The 20,308-nt window shown below is 36.7% G+C and overlaps 1 long non-coding RNA gene across 1 annotated transcript in view; it reads right to left on the reverse strand.

Moving 5' to 3' along the window:
• Window positions 1-20,156, reverse strand: part of LOC145660485 (uncharacterized) — a 111,358-nt gene extending 91,202 nt beyond the window's left edge. The window contains exon 1 of the long non-coding RNA XR_014126812.1: window positions 19,972-20,156. This is a non-coding gene — a long non-coding RNA (uncharacterized LOC145660485). The remainder of the gene's footprint in view (window positions 1-19,971) is intronic.
• Between the last annotated feature and the right edge of the window lie 152 nt (window positions 20,157-20,308).

The following is a 20,308-nucleotide window of genomic DNA, read 5'->3' on the forward strand; positions in this document are numbered from 1 at the left end:
TTCTCGCATGAGATGCAAAATGTATAGTACTCATGGGTATATGCTCAACGTTTTGAAAGAAATTGGCATTTCCTTTGATTCTGCCTGCACTTAACTTCCTACGTTACACCGTAAATTCAGTCTTACAAAAGGACACAACTAGTTATTAAACCGTTGGTTATGCACTTTATAACAGTACAACTTGAAATTGATGGTAAAAGCTTGATAGTTGTTCCACATGATATGTTGAGATGCTCTTCGAAAGAACAACGGAAGTACGCTGTTCTCCGGAAGACTACCTTTCTATTCACCTTAGGAGAAGTGAGTTTCGCTACGCCAATATTAAAAGTCTTCTCAAGCGAGTATTCCGTATCCTTGACTTCCTTACAATTTACAACTGATTACAGATTAGGCATCCTCAAAGTCTTCTTAGGACAGGGAGTGTTGTAACAAATTTCCTTCGAACTAAAAATTATATTTCTTTTTAAAGTTTCAATGCTAATTTGCTATATTAGTGTAATGTGCGAGTAGCGTTTACATAAAGTTTAGGTGCAGATTAGCATGCCTCATTAAATACAATATTGATTTTTCTTGACCTTTCTCATTATGTCAACATGCAGCGTCGTCTTTTTTTTTTTGGGGGGGGGGGCTTTCTTTCAAACCGATAATTGACAATCATCACCATCACAATTGATTGCGGCTCACTTGCTACGAATTAAGAAACTTGCCACGCATTTTGATTTTGCGCCTAGACTTTTGTTTAGACCAAAAAGGTTTCTCTAATAACATTTATCACATGAAAAATTCTTCGCTTCCCTCTCCTACCTTCCTTCTCAAATAAATTGATGTCCTAATCAAGTTCTCTAATTTTCTCGATGTTCCTCTCTCTCTCCAACTTTTATTAACACTTTGTTCCATATAATTAATTCCCCGATTATTTCCATATTCCTTTTCGAACGCTTCAAGGTATTCTTTGTCACTTCCGTAACTTTAACACCTTCCCAGTATAATACAATACTTCGCACCGAACAGTTGATGAGTCTTTTTATGTGAACAGTTGGTGAGTCACCTGTATCTCTTTATTCAATGTATTACCACAAAAATCAACTTTTTTTATTCCTTCTTTACGCGCCATTCCTCTCTCTGTTGGCTATTTATCCTTCAAATTTTAGATTTTTAGCAAATAATATTATCCAGAAAGTGAAAACTATAGAACTAATTTTACGTTCTCCCACACAACTTCTGTAGCTAACAGTGCCTTCGGTTCCCATGGTCATTCTTTCTAACATTCAGTGAATTTTCTTTTCACATTCTGTAACAAGAGTCATATCGCCTTATAAAGCAAAAACATTTCACTTTTGTGAAGTTTGCTCAAATATGTCATCATTACGTTGATTCTACACTCTTCTTCCATTAAATAATAATAATAATAATAATAATAATAATAATAATAATAATAATAATAATAATAATAATAATAATAATAATAATAATAATAATAAGAAGAAGAAGAATATTGATTGTATAGTATAGTAGCTGGTATAGTAGCTTGAACGCATTACAGTAGGTCGGATTCCACCTTAAACTGTAGGTCTACGTGTCCTATAGTTTCGGTGCTGAAAGGAATATTTAACTTCAATCCAATCAATAATGACGATTAAGTAATTGATGGAATGGAACGAAGTATGAATAATCATAAATATCTCACGAAAACTCAATACAGAACGTATTTGTCCACTCCAAAACTGACATACTCTGGAATCGAAAACTAAACTCTGCATATTACAGATGAAAATTCTACATTCATAAGCATTCTTGCCTGTTGTGCAGAAGACTAAGATTCAATTCTCGATGGAAGACTATATGGTTCGGTAAGAACACTAACAGTAAATCCTCACCATATGTTTCTTCGTCGACCAATAATACATTTTCTAAATTGGAATTGAGGTTGAGAAATGAAACATGGTGTTGTCGAGAAATATTCTTTTCGCTAAGCCTTCTAGCTTTCTTTTCAAATGGATAAAGAAAAGTAATGTTTGGTTTAGAACTTTCAGAAAAGTGGGAAAGTGAACTGAACCCGAGTAGCATTTGGCTGCAATATCAATTAGGATATAATCATTTATGTGAAATTAACTTATTATGTATTTAATCCTAAAAATTAAGGTTCACTTCGTAGACTGCATAATTTCAATTCTCTGTTTCGTATTCAGCACTATTAAAAAAAAAAAAAAAAAAAAAATACGGACGCATTCAAAACCAGCTATCAACCTCGACAATCTATAGAACAAAGTTAGCTTTTTTTTAGACTTTCAAACTTTGCTATGTATAAGTGTGAAAAGTTTCATAGACTTGTTATGCCCATATGTTGACAGGTATCAAAGCAAAAAAGGTGAAGCAGTTATTTCCAATCGATTCGGGGCACCAACAATAGATTCTATCTCTTGCATTAACTCCCTATTCAAACTGGACTTAGCCATTAGCCATTTCCAGTTTCAACATTAATCATCATAGAATGAAAACGGTAATAGACAGCGACAGATGTCTTTTGCAATCGATTCAACATCTCAAGTGAAAAATATCACCACCCGCAACACACTACCGAAAACGGAAGTGGTTGAAATTTACCAGTACTTCCGGTTTCAATACTGATTTCGATACAAAAAAAAAAAGGATACAGATATTTTTTTTTTAGTCTATTCAGCGTCCCAAAAATAGGTTCCATCTCCTCTATTAAAATCGGAACTTTTTCTGGTTGCAACGTTGATCACTATACAGGGTGTCCCAAAAGTAGGTATACAGTACCGTACTCCATTTTATATCATTTCTTATTGTTATCCATCAGGTACACTTAGTTTCTTTATTATTTGTTCTTAATGTGTTTTTACCTACATCTTAAGCTCAAAAGAGCCGAAGCAAATATTCATAAACTAGAATGTTATACTTGATTAATGCAGGGGTATATACCTACTTTTGGGACATCCTGTAGAACAGAAACTGTAATAGATAGTGACAATGAGCTCCTTCGTGGCTTAGCGGTTAGCGTACGCGTCTCTAGCGTTGGAAATCCGGGTTCGATTCCCGGCGGGAGCTCCCGTGGTTCGGATTCCACGATCATCAGTAGGTTCCGTCTCATATAGCCTCGCTGCTGAAAAAGACGTTAAAATCAACTCAACAATTCAAGATAGTGACAAGCAATGTTTTTGCAGTCGATTCAGCGTCTCAAGAGAACATACAATGAGTACACACAACACTCTTCGGAAACCAGAAGTGGTTCAAATTTACTAGTACTTCCAGCTCTAATATCAATTGGCATAAAGAAACAAGGTAAAAAATGTCGAGTAATGACTTTTTGATATGAAATCAGATTTCGAGGAACAGGTTCTATGTTGATCTTATTTCTCTGTTACAACCAGCAGTTATTGATGTACTACTTCAAGTTTGAGTATTGAATTTGCACAGTTTGGAAGTCTTACCGTAGTTCCACACTGTGAAACGAAACTCACTTGTTTCAAAAGTACAACTAACTATTTTTTCATTGTGTTTTCCATTATCATTATTGTTTGTGATATACAAAACAATGTTAATTTTGTGTTATCTCCTATCCACATAAAACAATAAAATATAATAAAAATAATAATTTTCTACACTGCCGGAAATGCAATATAAAATTTACGATATGCTATGCAAATTTATATTTGTTTAGCAGTTTGGAACGCAAATACTAAAATTTAAGAAACTACTGTGGAAAATATTGTCCTTTTGTTCAAATGAAGTATTTAAATTTTATTATTTATTTTTAAAAAAGTCATGAAACTCTGTCGTTTACTTGGAAACCGTAAAAGAATTCTGGGAAAACCTCAATCAGGATGATAGCGAGCTTCGAAACCAGCACCTCGCCAATGCATGAACGATTAATTATGGCCACTCGTCTCAAACATTTTTAACATGCTTCCTAAAATTTTGGTTGTTTCCCTTTAAATAGTTTTAGTTATGCTAGTGGACATATAGACCGCTTGGATACCAAGGGTATAAATCAAAAAATAGGAAAATGTACTAATGAACGCATTCACTTTATATATACGTAGATCTACATTTAAAAAAAAAATCTTTGTAAAGAGTAAATTGTAAGACCATGTACAACATAGTATGGTTTTGGTTGCCAATATAACAGAAATATGAATTGTTCACGAGGTGCCGAACTTCAGATTTCTCTCCAGTAAAATTTCACTTTTGGGCTTGAACCACTTGGCATCCAAGCGACCTATATGTATGTCAAGAGAATTTAGTTTCGGAAAGGGAAGGATCATGTACCTTCGCGGAATTGGTACCACTGTATAACAATACCTTTATTCGTATGCGAATTATATTATGATTTACAATGTGAATGTATATTAGAACCTGACTCCAAGGAATAACATTCCTCGCCAAGTGAAATATGGTAAAGAGTAAAAGGCAACGAACCTTCAAGAGCTAATCTCCTAAAGGAGAAATCGAAGGAAGAGCGAACGCCAATACGACACCTTTAAATTTGGCCACTAGGATTTTATGGATCTTTATGTATATCAATACTAGAGATTATCTTTAACAAAGACAATCCTTATGGTATATATATGCGTAAACACAATAAATCTGCACAATTACACCAAGAGATAAATCACAAAGAAAAATAATATTGTTTCTAGTAATGCTGACAACAGCAGCAAAGAATGCCATGACGTCAACTTCCTTAAACCGGCACAATAATTCTAAACAATTCTATGTTTCAAGCACCTGATAACTTCTATACTTCAACTGTAATAAAAGAAAGAGACAAAACATAAACCACGGGAAATTTTAAAATGGAGAAACAGACAAAAACCGAACTAAACAGCTGAAAAAAAAAAAAAAAACAATAATGGAAATGATACATAGGATGCCACTAGATATATACATATGAAAGGTAGATTTACAAAACGTGTGAAAATGAAACTGTCTATGATGAAAAAAGATCGGGTTCAACTTGGGGAGCACGACACATGAACATAAGAAAGCACAATTCATAAGGGTCAAAAGTGTAACATATGTTGGGAGTTAGTAGTTGAGACAGGTGTCCCAAGACAGTGTTCGAAGTGGTATGTTATATTACGATTTTGACTCGACATAGCGCTTATCTAAACGTTGAAATACAGTGAGGGTATGTTGCCTAAAATATTGCATTTCAATTTATATAATGACTGAAAATCATTGGAGAGCTTCTCTGTCGTTACGGAGAGGAGGACATGGAGAGATTTGATCTCCACCAACAACTTTCTGAAGAAGTAATAGATATCCCCTTATGTTGTATTATAGAGAATTATACTGAAAATGCTCAAAACCCGAGTTTTTATACCAACAATTTCCAGCGGAAAAACTCTTTGGCCCCTGCTCGACTGAGGAGTATTCCAAATCCACGGAAGATCCGCCCCGTAAATCTGTCCATGCTCAAAACATGACATTTATATGCTTTAAGGCAAGAAGACGCATACATAAGAAATAAACAATTCAATATGGCTCATCAAAATACAAACTATATGAACTTCTTTGAAGACACTTCATTTTAAAAACAAAAGGTAGTAGAAAGATAACAAAAATGTCGGTGTTGTCAACTTAGAAATTATTCCTACATAAGAAATAAAATGTTTTTGCCAAGCTATTCGTCAATTACTGTGAATAAAAATGGATTTATTAAAGGTATTTAGAATCCACCCTCCAGTGACGGAATGTCTTGATCACTGAAAAACCGGAGGTGGTATGGCTTCACTACTGAAAAACCAGAGGCGGTAGGGCATACCACCGCAAACCGTCTCAATTCGACCACTGTCCCAAGGCTTCACTAAGAGTCGAACCCCATCCAAAATGAATAATTTCGGCTGTGCACTGAATCATTCCGTCACTGCACCATTCACCTCATCATCGCCATGAAACAGTTTTCCTTTAATATTTATTTCACAGTGAAAAGTCCAGGTTGCACGGTGAGTGAAGCAGAACTCAAATCGTTGCCTCCTGCAAAATGCCCGCTTCATGTGGGCAAGCATTGTCACGAGGAATGTTGACACCAGACGACACCATCCTCGGATGTTTCCTTCGTATGGCTGCATATTGTCAACTGTCGCTACGAGGTGATCTCTATGATGAGATGTGTCTGCCGGGAACGTGGAGAGTCTGTTATATGTTCCCGACCCTCCCGGAAACTCATGTGTGCAGACCATGGTCATTATTTTATTTCATGTGAATGGTATCAACCAGGGTTGGCAAAAACCATGGTTTTTGGTTTAAACCCGGTTTTTTGGTTTAAACCAGGTTTTTTTGGGTTTAAACCAGGTTTTTTTTGTTTAAATAATTTACTCTATATATTCATATTAGATATGGACATAAATTAGTTTGTTTCACCTTGATGTTATTATGCAACAAGATTATGCTGGAAGGGGTTACATAAGCTTAAAGCGGAATCCAAACCGCTTCTCGGCTTACATCCAATAGAAATTGTTTATTTCGACACGAAACCGGTAGTTGGTCACAAATGAAATTGCCGACTCACTCACGAAGGACTCCTGATAAAAAGACGTTGTGCTGATCTTTACATAGGCCTAGTTATTAATATAAATGTCAAGAGTCATTTCAGGACAAAAAGATAAACAGTTACACAAGTAAAAACATTATACAGAATTACATATAAATGGGGAAACTCCCGCCTTAGCCATTGGGAAAATCCTGTTATTACTTTAAATGTATTTGTATGTAAAATTTTAAGGTCAACGTATCATAATCACTACGCTAAAACTGAGGTATTAAATTACAAATTTTGTATGTAGGTATCGTTCAATAAAATTAAAACAAAGTCGAATCCAAGCTGATGTCGGAAGGTATGTAGGCAGTTGATAAATTTTGCCAATTTCTATCAATATATTTAAGCAACCTTGGCTTCTTTATAAAACAACAGGCATTCAGGCAAGTAGAAATATATAATTTGGTTTCGTTTCGTATGTTTAGGCTTAACATCCTTATGAAATACCAAGGTTATCACGGAGAAGACTTTCGCTTAAAAGGACACCTCGAATCGCTACTTGGTTTACACTTGAAAGATGGGTTGTGGTTCGATCGAGAATTGAACACGGGACTCCTTGATTAAAAGGTGAAAAGTAGATAAACGTAATGCGGATGGTTTGATATGTGGAGATGTCACCATAAAGTTCACATGATTTAAAGCATATATATATATATATATATATATATATATATATATATATATATATATATATATATATATATATATATATATTGTTGTTGTTGTTGAAAAAACAGCTGGTTTAAAGCAAGGTTTAAACCAGCCAACCCTGGTATCAACCACTGCAAATTTATTCCCTAGGACATCACCGTAATTCGTCACTATTGTTTAGGGTTGGTGTAACGTCCACCTTCATAAGACATGACAGAACTGAATAAATTAATTGATTTTTCTTGTATGATACTACATTCTTATTCTGTGATAACGCACTTGAGAAACAGTCTGACTTCGAAATCGGTTTGTGTAATGAAATATGCCACATATTGGGCAGATGAGACCCTGTTACACATTTTTCTTTTGTCCAAAATTGAAGTATGTCATGGAAAGACATTCAACGTGCCAGGACGAAGAGCTTTTAGTAGATTCCACTATACTGTATATGCATATAGAAAGAGAGAGATATGTGTGTCAAAAAAATGAGAGCAAACTCTGGGGGAAGATTATTCAGGTTATAATAAACATTGTTGCTAAGCCTGAGGAGTAAACCGTCTCTTGATTGGTTTATAGTCTAATCTAATATAAATTCCTATGTATGTGGTATACATTCCAATAATAAGCAGCAAATGTCTCAGTCCTTCATTCTGTGCGTCACGCTAATATATGTACCTGCACTATCGCCTACGCCGCCGTCAATAAATGTCGGTGGCTGTAATATCGCTTGTCTGCCACTGCACTGTCGCTTGCGACGACGCCAATAAATGTCGGTGACTGTACAGGCACGTAGCCAGGATTTCGAAATAGGGGGGGTCCGTGATGAAATACTGTGGTTATCACACCAGGGGCTCGATCATTCTAAATTATTTTAGTGGCAATATATATTCGTTCGTTCAGCCAGGATTTCGTAATCTTGGGGGGGGGGTAACATGAAATTCTATGGCTACAGACCAGGGGATCGAGTAATCTAAACTATTTTACTGACAACATACCCATATTGGTCTTTTAGGACAATACAATGAGGACATGTTAGTAAGTATTTTAAGAAGAAAAACTATGAAGAAATCTTGAGTAAAAGAAAATAAAAAGTATTGAAGAAGATATAGACTTCCGAGGTCATTCGAACTCGGTTCTACTTGTCTTCTTTCTTCTTCTTTTTCTTATCTTCGTTTAATGCCATCAAGGATAGTAACGAGATACTCTTTCGGGAGTAAAGACATCCTATAAAATGTATTAGAGGTGCCGCGAAATTCAAAATGGCTCATATTATTGGTGATTCTGGGCGTTTCTTAAGTTCTACATGAGAGTCTACGTTATCTATGCAGATAGATGGAATTCGGAAGCTTCGTTACAATAATACCAATTTTCAACTCCCCCTCCTCGGTTTCCTCCACACAAAGCTCCTCATAAGAAAGAGTAACCAAACACTTGCTGTAGCTTTATATTTTTGACGCTGATTCATTTTTTCTCGATTCTTTTTATTTCATTCTTCCTTAATGTTTTTCATTTCTGGATCCGAAGAAGGGGGTCCGGACCCCCCGGACCCATCTCTTGGCTACGTGCCTGGACTGTAATATCACTTGCCTGCCACTACGCTATCGCCTGCGACGACGCCAATAAATGTCGGTAGCTGTAAGTGCTTCCCTGCCAGTAACGACTACATGTTATTTGTTTACTCAATAATTTAAATGAACTGACTGTATAACGAAGTACATGAATAATAGTTTTTTGTGTGGTAGCTGGGCCACTGAGAATTAAACTTGCAATTCTTCATAAAAAAAAGAAAGAAAACAGTCAACTTAAATTGAGGAAATCATGCCGTTTATTAATATTATTATCATTATGCGTTGTTGAACATGTATTTTATGGAGGTATAAAAACTATATTTCAATAACTTTTTTTTTTTTTTTAATCTAAGTTCGAAATTTTCAACTTTATTTTTCTGCTCTCACATTAAATGTTTTTATTCAGACCACCGCTTGCCTGCGTTATTAAATTTGTTATATCTAATGATACTGTACGATGCAAACATGAGATGTTCATTTGTAAAGAAGAAAATCTACAGCGTAAATTCCAACCAATTCTTCCCATGAATACTCCTTCATAACCTGGATTTTGTGGTTTGCAATTGATTAGCTTTTTTTTTTTTTTTTTTTTTTTAATAACGAATATATAAGGGTTTTTACGAACAGCAGTAGATGGTCTTACCAGAGGACATGCTTATGAAATTGTGTATCGAGGCCGTAGACAGAACACTAACGCAGGGCAAACTAGATTTTTTTTTTTTTTTTTTTTGAGACTAACTTGGTTCACGTGGTGAACGGGGCTCAAGTGGTCGAAGAAGGGCCTCACCCCTGGGCACCTCATTGCTACAGGACTGGGGTGCACGAGTTTTTTAAAAAATGGAGTGTTTAATATTCGTGCTTCAATCCTTGATCGCGTCATATGCATTTTGTATAGTGAGCAACAGTGGCGTACAGAAAGCCCACTTGAACGAAATATTATGAAAAATAAAAATTAATCATATTAAGATATACAAAAATCATGAAACGATGTAACCTTGGTAGCATCAAAATTTTCCCTAAAATTTTCTGTACGCTACTACTGAAGAGCACCACATGCGAGATTTTCTCAGGTTTACTCTTCCCTCCGACCGCACTTTTCATTCCATTAGCTAGTTCTTTATTATCCCATTTCATCACCACATATTATAAGAGTATGATCAAGAACATATGCTGTATAAACTAGTAATATTCCGCCTTATGCTGAGTCGATCTGAGGTATGATTAGCGCCATACTAAAGGCCTGACAACTGCAGGAAACATATGTTAGTCGAACTCTTTAGTATGGCACTCATCACTCGTCAAACGACTCTGCATAAGGCCCATTATGTTTTCGCTGTTGGCAATAGTGGAAGTAATATTTACTGCTTGTTACTTCCAACTCTCCGCTACGAACGGGGGAAAGTGTTCTCCCCTGAACATTCCAGATTTCAAACTTATCAGCCAATAGGTAATGTATTCTGCAGGTTATGCCGTATTGCTTGCTACTCCAAGGGCGTTAACCCATTCAGTTTCTATTGAGAACATACTTTCCAGGGTTAACTCAGCATCTTCAGATGATCGAGGAAATTCTTGAATTAACGGAATGAAACACAGAAGTTCAGTAACACTAAGTACTCGCACCAGACTTCATTGGTTTCTACATAGACAACCGTCGGCATGGTCGGCTCTACGTAGGCTAATCGTTCGTACGATTGGATATTAAAACGTCAAAAAAATAAAGTTGGAAAATGTGTTTGACAATGTAGTTCGAAACGTTAAGTGGCCCAACTCACTGGTCGCCAACGTTAATGCAATAGTTTTGATCCCGTACTACAAACTGCAGTTTCTCAAATCGTGAATACGTTGGACAAGCGTTGGTTTAAAATCCAACTTACACCGAAAAACAGTATTCGTTGCGTATATGTTGGCAAATAAGTTGGTTGGCTAATGCTCGGCGAAGCGTCTAATTACAATATCGGGATTGTAATTGCAATTCGTCAGCCTACTTTCTCGCAATGCTGTCCCTACTGTTTGTGCTGCTAAGTAAGACAGGACGTTAACTAAAATGAACTAAGAGTTAATTCCAGCCAGGAAAATCAGAAATAATGGTTTTGAAAGACGATGAATTGAACATGCGTCACCCAGTTGAACGTGTGCTATCTAGTCAGCAGTATCATGTTGTAACACAGTTTAGTTTAGTCTATTCTTATGCTCAGACAGAGGAATTTTCAACAGTATATTTAAACAAAAATCTACTGTTAACATTAGTTTCACATGATTTGACGCTTTTTATTTTATTGACTTTCTATTGAACTCCATGAGGATGGAGCAAGTATTTCCAGTGACTATTTCCCCATGGAACGTGCGATTCTGAATCTGAGGTGATAAAGTTCGCAGTACTTTAACATAAATGTGTATGTTCCTTTGTAAAATAATGCTCAGCTCGGGATAGGGGAAGGGAAGAACATGGAAAAATATTCCCCAACCCCCCCCCCAAAAAAAAAAAACTTTGCATACGCAATTGGTACACATTTGTATTTTTGTCGAGAAAGATTGAAAATCTGCCTAAACATAGTGTTTAAAGAAATAATATTTAACAAATTTAGAATACTATTTTAGATATACGATATCCATTTCAAGTGTTCAACAGTTGGGAAAGTCAAGCATGGAAGTTTCAAATTATATTCAAGAATTCGCATTTCTACAATCACGCCAATAAAAAAATCCGCTGCTCAGGAATATTATTGACGTAAATTTTATACACACTTATATTAATGAAAAGGATCAGATTAAGGGCGGAGTCAATGGAGTCCAGACTTCAGGGCCCACATCCCTCAGGCTCAGGCCCCCCCCCCAAAAAAATCTCTTTCTTTAATGCTAAAATATAGTAATTAACTTTCAGATCCATGCTATTTTTTTTCCGCTCGCTATGCTCGTGGTATCGCTAGAGTTGAAGTCTTCTTCCACTAGAGCAGCGTTTCCCAACCTTTTTCAACTTGCGGCACACTACGGGTGTTACTTGGATTCTCGCGGCACACTCATAGATATTATTATTTGTAAATATAAAACACAGTGGTATTTTTCTGTGATTATTGATCTCCTTCTTACAGACTAGAAAGCTCTAGCACTGGTTTTACCCCGTGGTAAATCATTATGCTTATTTTTCATTCTAATTTAAAAATAGAAAACAATTGAAATGAAATATTGGACTAAGGTTTTTAAAAATACGCTTTCTTTTTAAAAACTGTATCCTAAGAAGGAAGGTCACTAAATAACGAACGAACAAACAAATCTCTTTCCCTTTTAAAACACAAATGTAGGTAATTTGTCGAAAGGATTGAATGATATTTTAAATTTTCAAGTTATGAAATAGTCTGCAATAATAAAGAAGCAATAATGGTCATAACAATGATAACCATTTTTTTCAACATTAGAAATATACAGAACAGTAACCTGGTATGAAACTTAAAATTGTAAAAAAAATGAAATGAAATATTTGAGTTTTACGTCCCACGGTTATGTCGGTTAGGCTAAAGGAGACGGTGATGATGAGTAATGAATGAAATGGTGGAATGAAGAAAGTGGGAGGAAACGGGAGAACCCCGAGAAAACCCACGCACACGGTGTTTGTCCACCACAAAGTTCACTTGGCGGGGGCTGGGACCGAATCCGAGACCCCAAGCACCAGAGGTGAACGCTCTGCCACTGAGCCACCGCGGCCCCCAACTTAAAATTGTAGATTCATAGTACAGGTTCATGGTAATGTGAAATACAAATATACATTTTTCCCTACGTTTTGCAATTTGATTACTATAAAATTAATAATTTTGTTTCGATTCCTCGCGGCACACCAGCGGCCCATTCACGGTACACCAGTGTGCCGCGGCACACCGGTTGGCAAACGCTGCACTAGAATCTTCACGATATTTATTTTGTTGTGAGGAAGTGAGCAATTTTGGGCCTTTATTACTAACCAAATTATTAGTTTGTGATAATTCCTTTGAAATATCTCTGTCATTATTTAGAGCATATCTAAGAGGTTTTCCAAATCTCTTTTACTTTATTAGTGTTTTTATAGGGACTGATGACCATTTTTCTTGTATTTGACATGTATGTGTTACACTGCAGCATATGGGCATTTAATTGTTAATAATGAATGTAATTAAACTAATTATTGTAAACTTGGAGCACATTAAAATATTACAGCATCGTTCTCGGTGTTTTGATAAGCCTATGAGGTTGTGAAAGGCAGCAAAGAAAATTTACGTTATGTTCTGGAATTATTAGTAGCATAGGGCCTCCTTGAAATAGTCGACTTCAGGGCCTCAAAAGCCTTAATCCCTCCCCCCATGTTCATGAAACGTAAAGCCCTTCCATGACTAGTGTTCCCCCTTCACTGAGGAGCGGCGCATTTCCCGTGGTCTAGTGCTAGTGCGCATGCCTTTGGTGCACGTGGTCCTGGACTCGGTTTCTAGTTGAAGAACATTGAAGGTATTATGTTAGATCGGTTTCCACCTTAAACTGTAGGTCCACGTCTCATATAGCCTCGGTGCTCAAAAGGAATGTTAAACTTCAATAAACTTTTAATATACTTCAATAAACGTGGCTAACCCGAATTCCACTCAAGGTGGGGGATTATGTAGTTTGAGTTGCATGTTAAGCCAGAGAATCACGTTACATATACGAGGTGTTATCAATAAGTTTCGAGATTAGTTCTGTAACACGCCAATAAATGGCAGCCGGGGTGCAGGCACAGGAAACACGGACCTTCGTAAGTCAGTATGCTGAGAAACATTGTCCTGTGTACATCGGGAGCTGTGCATCTACATCTGGCGCTCTTCTGACCACGTGCATTACCACGTCTGCAATTTCACCATGAACAGCAAGTTAGAACAGGATGTCTATTAAAATTCCAAAATGAAATTTCGTGACTTTTTCGTGACCTTTTTTCTACCAAACCACAAAATTTCGTAACTATCTCAAGATCGAATTTGAGTGCGAATCAGGCCGAATTTCTATGCATGTGACAGAAACGTGCTTTGCCTGCGATTTGCTAGCGTCTAAAGCCGACCAAAGATATTTTTTGGCGCTGAATTTTGACATTTTATAGAACAAAGTTTTTCAATCAATATTTATATGTGTACAGATAAAAAAAATAGTGACCCAAAAGCAAAATTTCTTGACTTTCATGACCCTTTTCTGATTTCGTAACTTTTTCGTGACTTTCGTGACCGATAAGCACCCTGTAGAACATCGATCGAACGTGAAGTTCGGTGTGAAACTGGCCAAATCACCCACAGAGAATCTTGGTATGATTCAGTAAGTGTACAGCGATGCTCAGTCGTTCGAGGTGTTTTAAGTGGCACGCGCGCTTCAAGAAGCGGAAGAACATCACTGGAAGACGACGAGAGATTACGACGACACCATTCGCCACGAAGATCATCGGAGAACAATCCACAACATTCCTGCCATTGTCGGTATGACATACGGAACAGTCCAGGCATCCTCATATGTGATTTGAGCATGTGCCGTGTTGTTCCGACATTGTCCCCAGGCTGCTGACCCAGAACCAGAAAGAATACCGCATCGAAGACTGTCAAGAACTCCGTCAGTGTGTCGTTCATGTCGAGAATCGTTACCGATGACGAAACTTGGTTGCAAGATTCTAAGACAGTCTTCACAGTGGAAGAGCCCATCATCTCCACGACCGAAAAAACGAGCAAGGTCTGCAGCACGACCAAGTGCATGCTCATCGTCTTGTTTGACATTCGCGGCATTGTGAATCACGAATTCGTTCTCAGGGGCAAGATCGTCAATAGGAGTTCTACTGCCAGGATTTAAAGCGTCTGAAGGAGTAAATTCGGGAAAGCAGCCGGATCTGTGGCGCGCGAAAAACTGGCTGCTCCACGACGACGACAATGCACCTTCTCATCATGCTCTCCTCACACGTGAATTTCTCACTAGAAACAATATTATCATACTTCCGCACCCACCCTACTAGTCGGATTTGGCTCCTGGAGACTTCGCCCTCTTTTCGAAGCTTAAGATCGAGCTCAAAGGTCGCCGTTTGGACACCACTGCGGAAATCCAGTGTGAATCGCAGAAGGAGCTTGACTAAGCCTGCCATATTTTTTTCATGAAAATACGGGACACCTTCGATACCTCCCCCCCCTCCAACTTTCCAACACAGTCCTATGAACTGTAGCTCTGGTTATGAACAACAGCATGATAAGTGAAAATTCCCTCAGCTGCAGCTACTTTTCTCTCTTCATTCCCTGCGATTAATTGTACGGATTGAAGATATTTACAATGCAACTAGAAAACAATCGGCTTAAAAACTCAAGGTGACTCTTATAAAAATGCTTTACGGGAAAACAATATGCAAATAATTCGTTTTATTTAAATCAGTGATATAATTTGCCTTCTATACATTATTCGTGCGTTTATTAATACGAATTTATTTAATTATTATTTAAGTGGTTGCATTTGAGAAAATTACGTTTGTTAGTTTAATCTGATGAAAACTCGCCTGGTTTTTCTCATTGTATTGTGTTTTTCAGGACCGCATTTACACATTCTGAGTCCCAAACCAAAGCACAATTCTGCACTTGTAACCTATTATTCATAATTTCTGTTATCTTCCACTGCGTGTAATGGGAAAAGTACAGGGTGTCTAATATACAATGCAACCCGGAGTTTGGGATAGTAGAACTTTTGAACCTGAAACGATACACAAATAATGGTTATACCAAAATGAAGCTTTGTTCATGCATATATTTTTAAACTTGGAAGCAACGATTGAAGTACACTAGGAAGCACACAGTGTTGCCAGATGTAACTGTTGATGTAAATCTTTTTTATTTTTATTTTGCAAAACATGTAAATCGACTCACAGCTCATACGTATGGATGTTCTGTCGTTAATTTTTAGTTTGTTTAGTTGGAGTAGCTTGGGAACTATGGACCAGAAAAAAGAATTTTTCATTTTCACTCATAACTAATCGGATTTGGCCTCTGTAAGGGGGAATTAGGGAAATCGTAGTTTTTATAAATTAACAGTCTGAATTGGCAACATTGCTGATGTTTCAGTGCATCAAAAGGTGTGTTAAGGATCTGTCTACATTATGCAATCCCTGGAAACAACGAAAAAGAAACTTTGATACTTACATGCACCCGGCAACACTGCTATTCATTTCTATGGGGCTACTTAGAGCAAAAGGTATACAAGAACAATTCTGGAACTATACAAGACCTGCAAATGAAAATTCGCAGTGCCATTGAGAACACTTCTGCTCTACGTAAAGTTGCTGCCAACATGATGAAACGTGAACCAGTGTTCGAATCAAAACAGGGGGCACTCCCAGCATCGCTGTAGCAGTGTTGCAAAAGTTTGGCACAAAAAGTCGCTAAACGAAAGGTGAAATGACTCCAATTTTGGAGTGAAAAGTCGCTAAAAAGTTATTCGTGAAATCCATTGTCTATAAGCGTTGTTTTAAAGTTGTAGATGTAAAATAAACAATATGTTCTACTCAGATTTTTGTCAATAGGACGCAGCCAACCCTTGAATTTAGGAATTATTTCACATTGTTTTGGGTACTTTTGTTCATACTTTGGAGCCGTAATAGTTTCGAAATAATTAACATTACAATATTTACATTACGCATTTTTAAAAAAGTGGAGAATAATTAAAAATCACAACGGACAAATATAACAAACACCCACTTCGATTTTATTCGCGCATCTATATCTAATATCATAGCCATAGGTAATATTGTATTGTTTCTCTCAATTGAAGCTCTGCAAACTAAAGGACATGAAGGTTGCAATTGTTCTCCCGTAAAGGTAAAAAATAATATAAAACAATTCAGGGGTGTGGAGAGGTGCTGCAATCTACTTGCAGCATAGCTTGCGCTGATTATATCAAACAAGAAGAAATGAAACAGAAAATATGTTTTGAACTAATAGTGCTTGACTGCAAGCGGACAAATCGTTACCTGCACAAAAGTCACACCAAAAATGTCGCCAATCGGACAAATTATTTTTTGTCACTATCTTATTGCTCAAATCTCCTAGATTTAGCGATTTTTCTCCAAATTGGCAACACTGCGCTGTACAGCTGATAACTCGTTTCGTGATAGTAGCAGTGTTGCCAGGTGCATGTAAGTAAAAGTTTTATCACGATAATTTCAAAGTTTCTTTTTCGTTGTTTTCAGGAATTGCATAATGTAGACAGATCCTTAACACACTTTTTGATGCACTAAAACATCAGCAATGTTGCCAATTCAGACTGTTAATTTATGAAAACTACGATTTTCCTCATTCCTCCTTACAGAGGCCACATCCGATTAGTTATGGATGGAAATGAGAAATTCTTTTTTCTGCTCCATACTTTCCAAGCTATTCCAACTAAACAAACTGAAAATTAACGATAGAACATCCATACGTATGACTTATGAGTCAATTTACATGTTTTGCAAAATAAAAATAAAAAAGATTTACATCAACAGTTACATCTGGCAACACTGTGTGGTTCCTAGTGTACTTCAATCGTTGCTTCCAAGTTTAAAATATGCATGAATAAGGCTTCATTTTGGTGTAACCATTATTTGTGTATCGTTTCAGGTTCAAAAGTTCTTCTATTCCAAACTCTGGGTTGCATTGTATATTGGACACCCTGACAAATTTTGTCAGTCAACTTGATAGTTCAATTTCGTTGCTTTCAGAAAAGGGTTCTTCTCCTTCAAATTGGAAGAAAACGTTCACTTCTGTTTAGGCATTCTCGTTCATACAAAATTGGAACACTCCATCTGTAATGTAGGCTATTATCAACAATAGCTCAGCTGGCAAGGGCGCCGATCCTGAGGGGCCGAGGGGGCCCGGGCCCCCCAAAGCTCATGTGGGTCCCCGCGTTTTATTTATGAATATACAATGTTTGGCATAATTTGAATGCAATTTGTCTTAAAATCCTCATATATATGCCTTCTGCATCTGAATGGGCCCTCCCTCAAATTTACAGAGAAATCGGCGCCCTTACGGACGGTATTAAAATACGGGACGAAAAAGTTAAAATCTGTCCCGACTAAATTTACGGGGACGCAGGACACACGGGTCCAAAATCGGGACTCCTGTTTTCTACGGGACATCTGGCAAGCTTAAGCTTGACACGCTTCAAAATAAAAACTATCAAGACACATTCCAGCACTGGCAAAAACACTGGGAGTACTGTATTGATGTACAAGGTGACTATTTTGAAGGTTATAGTGTGTAGTACCTGATAAATGAAGTACTTTCTTGTAAAACGGAACTAGTCTCAAAACTTTCTGGCTCCACCTCGTATCTTTATTGCTGAAAAGAGACGTTAAACTACAAAGAACAAGGAAATGTGAAAAAAAAAAAAAATGTTGAGATGGAATGCAACATACAAGCCTGTTAAAATATAACAGTGATACCTAAACTAATGATCCCTTTAATTATTCTATGCTAAATTAAAGGTGTGGTGACTGAAACAATTAGGATGAGGCAATTCTTTGCAAAGACAAACGCTTTAACTGAAGAGGGGATTGATCCATGCAACCACACCTCAGTTTTTACGAGTTAAGTAATATTGATATTAAAATGAAGTAATTATAATGTTAGTTGATCTACCTTGCCATTGAAATTGCATATGTAACACGTAGTTCTATGCAACACATTTTCCTCATCCCCTTCACCGTTCTTTTTATTTAGCTAATCTCGTTTTCTTTTCCTTAAACAAAATGTGCTAACAAGTCATCGTGAAGTGTACCTGGCAATTTTTTTTTTCGTTGTCTTCATACAATCAGTTTCGCTTCAAATACAAGATCACACCGTTACTTCTTTTCTTCCTTGCGTTCGTCCCTCTCCCCCTCTCTCTATTTTATTTCTTTGCTCTTTATCCCCATACTACTTTTTGTCGCCTCTAACCTCCTACTCGTCCATCAACTTAAGTTTCATTTTTCTTCTTTTTGGAATGGCCTTGGTTTTGCCATAAACAACGTGCTTTTTTGTTTCATTTCAGCCAGAATATAATACAACTAGGTTTGAATTGAATTGTTGAAGCCGGATGAAATCACGTCTTCCATGACATCATCTTGTGAGAAAATAAAAAACAAAATCTCAGTACACATGAATAAGCACAATGACAAACTTGACGACAGGTGGATTTTATTATGGAAAAATATAAATCTTTGTTTTCATAATAAAAACTTTGCGACAAATTAACGTTATACATGTAGAGTAGATATACCTTTCTTCGTGACGAGTTAAAGCACATAGCATGTATGTTCTGGTTTATGAATAGGAACAAATTTATAAAACTCGGAAACATTATTATTATCTAGCTGTCCAATATTGCATTGTTTTTCACTCACAATAATATCCATTTTAAAACTAAAATAATTTGTCGTAATCTAGATGCATTATGTATCTATTTCCGTATTTTCTTTTTCTTTTTTTCTTGTAGTGGACAACATTGTGTTCGTGGGTTTTCCCGGGGTACTCCCGTTTCCTCCCACTTTCGCATTCCACCAATTATTTCATTGTCATTCACTTGCTTTAATCATCGTCCCCCTTAACCTAAAGGACATGATCGTGGAACGTCAAACTCAAAAATTTCATTTTTCGTTTTCTTTCCTTATAGAAACGTCCGAGACTATTACCGTCAAAATATTCCTCTAGGAATATTTTTATTCTATGCTATTATTCTATTATACAGAAGGAAATACACAAATTCTCGTGACGTTCAAAGTTATTTAATTAAATTAATGCCATATTATTAATGTGTTCAAGAAATAAATCATTAGTAACGAAAAGAAAAAAATGACCGGAATAAAATATAATTAAATCATGCAGTACATAAACTATCGCAGTTTTATAGTGTAAATTACGACTTTGATACACTACGTTAAGCTTTTACCTTTATTTCTACACACTGAAGCATTATTATTTCGAATTAGTTCTTTCATCTCTTTAACCGATAATTCCAAAACCTTCTTACACTAAATAATAATAATAAAAACAAAATTCTAACAATTGATGCTTATTAAATATCAGCATTGTCTTTGGTGATTAAATAAGTGTATAAGAATTTCCAATGCTGGAAGAAAGAACTTCCTTTCGCACACTAGCCGGAGCCAATATTCCAGTATTCAAGAGACAAGCATATTGAAATTATAAAACATGTAAAAATATTTACCTGGCACTTTTGAGATGATGAACTATAGGGTGTCAACTTGTCTCCTCCAGCCTTTAAGCGCCTACTCTGTCATTTGTACACAACACACACTACCACACGAGAGACTCAGGTGTACAGCCACGAAGCACGAAGAACAAAACACTGGCGACACTCGTCTGACAACACTGTTTAATCTCAGGTGCGCGTTCATACACGCGAAAACCGTAGCAAGTGGCGCTGGTTGGACTCCACATCTCAACGGGTCTTTGCCGCCTCCAGGAAACACATTTGCCATATCGCCACAGAGTGGTCTTTGCTTAGCTCTTGGAATTTTGCGCATTGGCAAATTCTTGGAGGA

Source organism: Thermobia domestica, chromosome 9 (genome assembly GCF_964235325.1).
Source record: "Thermobia domestica chromosome 9, izTheDome1.hap1.1, whole genome shotgun sequence".
NCBI lineage: Eukaryota > Metazoa > Arthropoda > Insecta > Zygentoma > Lepismatidae > Thermobia > Thermobia domestica.